The sequence below is a fragment of the Ixodes scapularis genome, unplaced genomic scaffold, assembly GCF_016920785.2.
Source record: "Ixodes scapularis isolate PalLabHiFi unplaced genomic scaffold, ASM1692078v2 ptg000607l_1___fragment_2___debris__unscaffolded, whole genome shotgun sequence".
NCBI classification, from domain to species: Eukaryota; Metazoa; Arthropoda; class Arachnida; order Ixodida; family Ixodidae; genus Ixodes; species Ixodes scapularis.
The window spans coordinates 52,356-60,285 of NW_024610009.1; positions in this window are offsets into that span (position 1 = coordinate 52,356).

The following is a 7,930-nucleotide window of genomic DNA, read 5'->3' on the forward strand; positions in this document are numbered from 1 at the left end:
TTTCCATTCTGAAACAGTCCTGCGAAGTCGATACACAGGTTTTCCCATGGCCCATGAGGGAGAGGCGTTGGCTCCGCAGGATCATGATGTGATGTCGGTGTAGATGCCTGGCATGGAATACAGTTTTGCACAGCTTGTTCGACCAATATATCCATCCTGGGAAACCACACCGAGGAGCAGAGGAGTTGCTTGGTCTTTACGATGCCCATGTGGCCTTTGTGCGCAAGCTGAACAGCACGTTGCTGAATACCTGCTGGCAGCACGATCCTTGTGCCTCGAAGAATGATGCCTTCAGGCGTCACGGCAAGCTCCATCTCAAGGTGTCTGTAGGGTTTGAGTGTGGTAGCACTCCACAGGAGATGTCTCTCTGTACCCTTGGCTTGAATGGCTTGAATGGCTTGTCGCAGCTGGCAGTATGTCGAGTCTTGTGGCTGCCACGCTGCCTGATGCTCCATGGTCCACTGCCAGTCAACGTCTTTCCTTGTGAGGTTGCGAAGAGGTGCGGTGAGGTTTGCCAGGTTGGGGATATGAACCTTCCCGAGTAGGTGATCATGCCCAGAAGTCTCCTCACTTCTGCTGGACTGTTTGGTGGGGCCATGTCAAGAAACGCTTGGACTTTTGCCGGGTCAGGTTGCATTCCTTTCGCTTAGAAGATTTGCCCAAAGATTGTCAATTCCCATTGGGAGAAAGAGCACTTCTTCGGGTTGAGTGTGAGTCCACAATCCCTGAGGAGTTGTAGCACAGCTTCCAGCGAGTCATTATGTTCTTGGTCTGTTTTATTGCCATATACTAAGATGTCGTCGCTGATGTTAATGACTCCTGGGATTCCAGCGAGCACTTGTCGGACTGTGTTCTGGAACAGCTCTGCAGCAGCACCAATTCCAAAGTTCAAACGCATGTATCGGTAAGTCCGATGTGGGTAGCAAACGTTGTGATGTGTCTCGAGTCCTCGTGCAATACTAGCTGGTGGTATCCGTCGTTGAGGTCTAGTTTCGAGAACACAGACACGCTGTATCAGATCTGATGTTAATGTCCAGTTTCAGCCAGCTGTAAAGAGCAGTCTGGCAACCTGAATAAACCAGTTTCGTTACAAGACAAACTCGATGCATGGTGTCAGAAGTGGCTATCCCGCAAAAAAGGGCGGTGAACTAAGAAGAAAGCCAAATTATGGACGTGCTCAACCCACCCGAGGGCTTGAACTTGACAGGAAACGTAGCGGAGAACTGGCAACGGTTCAAACAACGTGTAAAACTGTACCTACGGGCGACGGAGACCACCAAGCAAACCGATGAACAAAGGGCAGCCATTTTGCTTCATGTGGCGGGACCCGATGCCATCAAAGTCGACAACACCTTTACCTTCGTACCTGAAGAAAAACAGGACTACCAGACAGTACTGAAGAAGTTTGAAGAGTACTGTATGCCCCGGAAAAATGAAACCTACGAACAATACGTGTTTCGTTCACGAAAACCAGAAAGTGGTGAGCCGTTTGAACAGTTTGTGCGAGAGCTACAACTAAAAGTGAAATCGTGCAACTTCTCGGCTTTGTCAGACTCCGTGGTATGAGATCAAATCGTATGTGGGGTAACAGACAAAAAAACTGCGCAAGCGTTTGTTGCGCGAAGAAGATCTGACATTGGAAAAGGCCATACAGCTCGAAAAGGCGTATGAGGTTCTTCAGGCACACAAAATGAAACTCTCAGCGGTCCCCGACGTGTCGACACAGTAGACATAAAGAAGAGAGCGGACATGCATGAGCGGAAAGTCTAACCGACGGGAAAAAATTGTCCGAAGTGCGACTGGAAGCACGACCCACGGAAGTGTCCGGCATACAACAAAAAGTGCAACAAGTGTCACAGGATGAACCACTTCACCTTGCGTTGCAAAACGAAGTCTTCGGTAGATGAAGTAAAAGAACAGGATGACAGCGACTTCGCCGTTCTTCAAGTCAGCACATGCAAGGCTAAAAAAGGTAACGAGTGGCTGGTCAAGGCCCTCATGGTTAACAAGGAAGTGGAACTAAAAGTTGACACAGGGTCCCCAGCAAATCTTTTGCCAAGTTCACTGTTCCGGAAGCTACACAAGACGGCGAGCCTGAAGCCAAGCATGTCAGTCCTAAAAAGCTACAACGATGGTGTGATTGCACACCAAGGGAAAGCACTGTTGGAAGTGAAACTCAAAGGAAAGAGCGCAAACATTGAGTTCTTCATCGTGAAAAAAGGACGCCAGGCCATAATGGGCAGCAGCGAGTGAACTCCTGGTCCAGCGAGTGCACACGGTGAAAGAAACTATGGCCTAAGAAGGGTGGAACAGAAGTTTCCTAAGTTGTTTAAAGGACTGGGATGCGTTGGACGGGAGTGTAAGACAGAGCCAGTGGTACAGCCGACGAGAAGAGTGCCACAAGCTCTTATAGAACCACTCAACAAAGAGCTCCAGAGAATGGAAGAGGCTGGAGTCATCACCTGTGTCAGTGAACCTACTGATTGGGTAAGCCCAATTGTGATAGTCAAGAAGAAAGGGGGTGCTCTGAGAATCTGCATGGATCCAAGGCAAGTGAATGAATCCATCAAACGGCAGCACTACCAAATGCCATGTCGTGAAGACATCGAAGCTGAACTGGCAAACGCCAAATTCTTCTCAAGGCTGGATGCCAATAGTGGGTATCACCAAATACCACTAGATGAGACGGCCTCTCGAGTGTGCACGTTTGGTACGCCATTTGGACGCTACCGATTTCTGAGACTACCATTTGGCATCTCATCGTCACCGGAAGTCTTCCAACAGATCATGACTGAAGTTTTTGATGGACTTGAAGGAGTAAGAGTGTACGTTGACGATGTACTCGTATGGGGTCGATCCAAGGAGGAGCACGACAAGAGGCTATGGGAATTGCACTCAAAGCAGCCCAAAGAGCTGGAATGACCTCCAATAAGGAAAAGTGTCAATTTGCGGTCCAAGAGGTCAGCTACCTGGGTGACCGGATCACTAAAATGGAGTGGAGCCGGATCCATCACTAGTTGCATCAGTGCTTCAGATGTCTACTCCTCAAAGCAAGAAGGAAGTACAGCGGATGTTGGGAGTCATCAACTATGTAGGCAAGTATTTGCCACACTTGTCGCAAAGAACAAATCTTCTCAGAAGCCTCATCAAGGATGATGTGATATTTGAGTGGACTGAGGCTCACGAAGCAGAATGGGATAGACTGAAAAGAACACTGACTAACAAGCCAGTGTTAGCATTTTTTGATCCTGAAAAGGAGACAAAAGTGACAGCTGATGCATCCCAGTATGGACTGGGAGCAGCACTGGTACAGCTCAATGATACAGAGTGGCGTCCAGTAGCATATGCGTCACGAGTGATGACCGACTGTGAGGTGCGATATGCACAAATTGAAAAAGAGTCGCTCGCCATCACATTTGCGTGTGAGAAGTTCCATGACTTCATTTATGGTCGCAAGTTCACACTCGAAACCGACCATTGATCTCCATAGCAAAGAAAAGCATTGGAGATATGCCACCTCGTCTGCAGCGATTTTTTATTCGTCTAATGAAGTATGAGTTTGACCTGTGCTATCTGCCTGGAAAGAACTTGGTGCTAGCCGACACATTGTCTCGCGCACCAGTAAAAGAGGCCAAAAAGAAAGAGGTACAACTGGATGACGTTGAAGTACATGTTGTCGGCATATTGTCCACAACACTGAGTCAAGCGACACTTCAGAAACTGCAAGAGGCCACAGAGAGTGATGACGAACTACAAGGAGTTATCGCACGGATCCACCGGGGTCAAGAACAACAGTGAGACCTCAAGGGATACACATCAGAGTTGACCCTGGTCAACGGTGTCCTGTTAAAGGGCTCAAGAGTAGTAGTTCCGAAAGCTTGTCGTGCAGACACGCTGGCAAGACTGCATGAAGGACACTTAGGCATGAGCAAATGCAAGGCTCGTGCTAGAGCTTTAGTATTCTGGCCAAGAATGAATGCTGACATTGAGTCATATATATCAAAGTGTGCAGCTTGTCAAACATTTGCATACCAGCAACCTGCTGAACCACTCATCATGAGAGAAGTACCCAGTAAAGCGTGGGAGAGGGTTGGAGCTGATCTGTGCCAGCATGCAGGATTGTCATACCTTGTGCTATATGACGCCTACTCCAATTACCCTGAAGTGGTGCAGCTAACAGATACTAGTGCTGCTGCAGCGATCGACCATATGGCAAGTGTTTTTGCCAGACACGGAATCCCCAAAGAAGTCTGCACCGACAATGGTCCACAATTTGCGAGCAGAGAATTTGCAGCATTTGCAAGAAAATATGAGTTCGAACATATCACCTTCGAGCCCAAGATTTCCAAGAGCGAATGGACTCGCAGGAAAAGGGGTTTAAGTTGTGAAAAGGATTTTAAAGAAAACTCGGTATGCCAAAGAAGATTTTTGGCTAGGGTTGCTAAACTACAGATGCACACCACTCGAGAATGGATGGTCACCTTGCGAGTTATGCATGGGGCAACGATTGAGGTCTCGACTGCCTGGCTTCTCATCAGCACATGGACAGAAAGTGAAAAAATACAAACAAAATGTCAATGCTGGCAGGCATTTGGAGACACTGGGCACTGGACAGACGGTGCGTCTGAGAGATGACGGAAAGTGGAGAGTCAAAGCACAAGTCAAAGAGCAAGTGGCGCCAAGATCCTATGTGGTGCAAGCTGAGAATGGTGCTGTGTACACACGGAACAGACAGCATTTACTTGTAAGCAAGGAAGCATTTGAACCCATCTCCGACTCTGAGGACATGGACGTTCCACAAGTGACTAACGAGGACAAGGTGCAGCACCAGGAAACTCGTGACCGCGAAAGTGAAATAATGGAATAATAATAATAATAATAATAATAATAATTTTATTTGCACTTCCAAGGGCGCAGGTGGTGGTGTGCTGGGCTGAACAGATAGGTGAGAACCCTTACGCGGAGACTATCCAGTGCCGGTGTCTGTGCAACCTCCCACTAGAGTGTCATCAAGACCAAGGAAGAAGAAAGTAAAGCTTACTTATGATGAACACTTCAACCAGGCATGTTAATCAAGTTGTAGTATTCCAAGTTTGTTCCTTGTTTAGAAAGTGAAGCTTACTTGTGATGAACACTTCAACCAAACATGTTAGTCAAGTTGTGTTTCAAGTTTGTCCTTTGTTAGAAAGGAAGATGTATGAGATGTGATGTTAAAGGAGGACCAGCAGAAATATTCTTCCGCCTGGCGGAAAGTCCTCCTCGCCCTCTTTCTTCTTGTATTGTAGCACGGCGAGGAGGGGGGAAAGGTCCCCTTTTGCGCCGGCTTCTTCTGAGAGGATAAGCCGAGAAAATCCCCATTCTGAGCGACGGGCGATGAGTGCGGCAGCAGCCACCTCGTGAGTTAGAGGTAGCTTCAGCTCCTATCGCGTAATCTGCCCCATTTTTTGGCGCTCACCAAGCCTAGCTCCTCGGGTGTCGGTGTTACGGAGCTGCGAGGCTGCGCCCGCGCAGTCACAGAATTGCCGAATTGCCGCGCCGAATTGTCGCAGGAAGGTCTTTGGTTTAGCCCGTGGCAAAGTAAACGCATACTTGAGAGCTGCGATGCATCCCCGCACCCATTGAAGGAACGTTTCATAGATATTTTCGGTTGATCAAGGAGCTCAAAACACATGCGCGAGAAGTGGTGACTTGAATATGTAAGGATGACTCACATCTTCACAAAACATTCCATCTTCAAGAAAAAGCGGTTTATCACGCTAAAAAACCTGCCTCAAATTGGGATCGATGGAAAAGAAAACGATGTACCAGGCGCGGGCATCTTCTAGAAGGTCTCTGTTTTCTAGGAGCGAGCACAAATTATTGGAGAACTTTAGCAGACTATGTTTTCAGGCCACGCTATATTTAGCGGGAGCTCGCGCTGCCACTTCGATGCATTCTCTGAAGCGCGCGCCTGAAGTGGCAGCGGGCCTTTGAAAACGATTTACTAAAATGCCCTGTTGTGTGCCTAACTCGCAGAACATGATGGCCAGCAAAATGTATGAAATTCATATTTACACATTCCCAACAAGCACCTGAGGTGAGAGGGCATCAAGGGTGGATGTCAATTTTAGAAAGTTTTAGTGGGTCGCTTTTAGCCACTTAGATAACCGTATACGGTCCGTACCCCACAACGAAATGTAAGCTAGACTCGCTGTTTACATTCTTCATCGAGTGCGGCTATGGAGCGAAAAGACAATATTAAAACCCTTTTTGACGAGTCTAGCGTGTCGTGTTATGGTTCAACGTTGCTTGTATCGGTACCATAGCACGGACCGCCACTTCGAAGTATTTGCGGTGTCTCAAAGAAACTAAGCCAAAAGCAGACAATTTTTTTTAACGTGACACAGAATTGCATTTAACATTGTAAAAAAACTTTTGGGTACCCTACGCTACGCAGTTAGCACAAACTATCACCGGTGTTTCCCACTTTTCTTTTGTTAGAAGAGAACGATGTTTAGGAAACTGTTAATGCGAGTATCCAACCTAAGCGGTAGATTTTAGTGCGAGTCGATACATTGCTGGGGAAAATAGCAAAAAGCGCGATGTCGTGTTTGCGCTAACAATGTCGCGTAATGTACGCATACCGCTGCACAATCAACGCTAACATAGTAAATCAGTAAATTTAGTGGCCCCCAAAAAAGTGGTGTTATTTTGTTTTATTTTTATGTTTGAAAAGTTGTTATTTTTAAACAAGCAATTCGGTAAAGAGTGCTTCCGTTGGGCACCAACTTACAAGGCATCAATTTGTTCTTATACGCTAAATTCTGCATGGCCCTTGCGTAAAAATGTCAATATTGTGTTTCGTGCTAGCTGTGTCACGCACAGTAAGAAAACAAGTTCATTGCTCGAACATTTAAACAAGGCCTTTCTTACGCTTTCTTGCGCCAAATAGACGTTTTGTGAGTACGCTCTATTACTGGTGGTCCATAAAATAATCTACGTTGTTTATTTAGAGGAAGGAAGTGGTGGTGAGGGGAGGGGGAATTGAATACAAAAGACGACTCAGGGAACCATTGAACTTTGTAAATATTTCGCTCAACCTATAATCCTGAGCTAATTAAATCACTTTTGCTTTGTCTGTTTTAGAACTTGTTAACAGTCGCGCAAAAGGCCAAGATGAGCGAAAAGTCAGATGCCCCTGTTTATTTGAGCAAGAAGCTTATTTATGCGAGATAGAACTGAAAAAGCGTACGTGTGTAACCGTAGCAATCTCCGACCAAGCCTGAACCTCACTTTTTCACCATTTCATCGAAAGCCGTTTCACCGAATGAAGGGACACTTCATCGAACGCCGTTTTATCGAGTCGCCAAGGGCCGTTTCATCGAATTTCTCAGTTATGCCCATGGCTCTGTACCGAGTTTTGGGGCATAACAGTGCTTTATAGATGTTTCACCTTGCATTTGTTAAGACAAAGGTAGTCACTTGAGAAATTGTTTTGAAGGTGGTGTCAAATTACTAAAACTAAAAGCAATTGGCATAAAAAGAAATAAAAACAATTGGGTATGCGACTTACTGAAAAGCCTTACTCCTGTACATACATGGCTGAAACCACGACGCTGCAAATAAAGGACAGACACTTAAAACACTTTTAAGCGTCTGTGCTTTCTGTTTTAGCCTCATTTTTAATTGTTTCATGTGACATGGAGAGGGGTCATTGTTTCAGGGAGGCTTTCTTCTCGAACCAGGATATGTTCACGATGGAACTTATCTCGCCACTGCACCCAGTGATATAAAAGCAGAAACAAAAGAAAAAAAAAAAAGAGAGAATGAGATGAAGTTGTGTATAAAAATTAAAGTAAATTCCAAAGTATTACAGACTGTAACATTGTTCGATGAAAAGGCGTTCGATGAAACGGCTTCTATGAAACGGCGTTCGATGAAACGGCGTTCG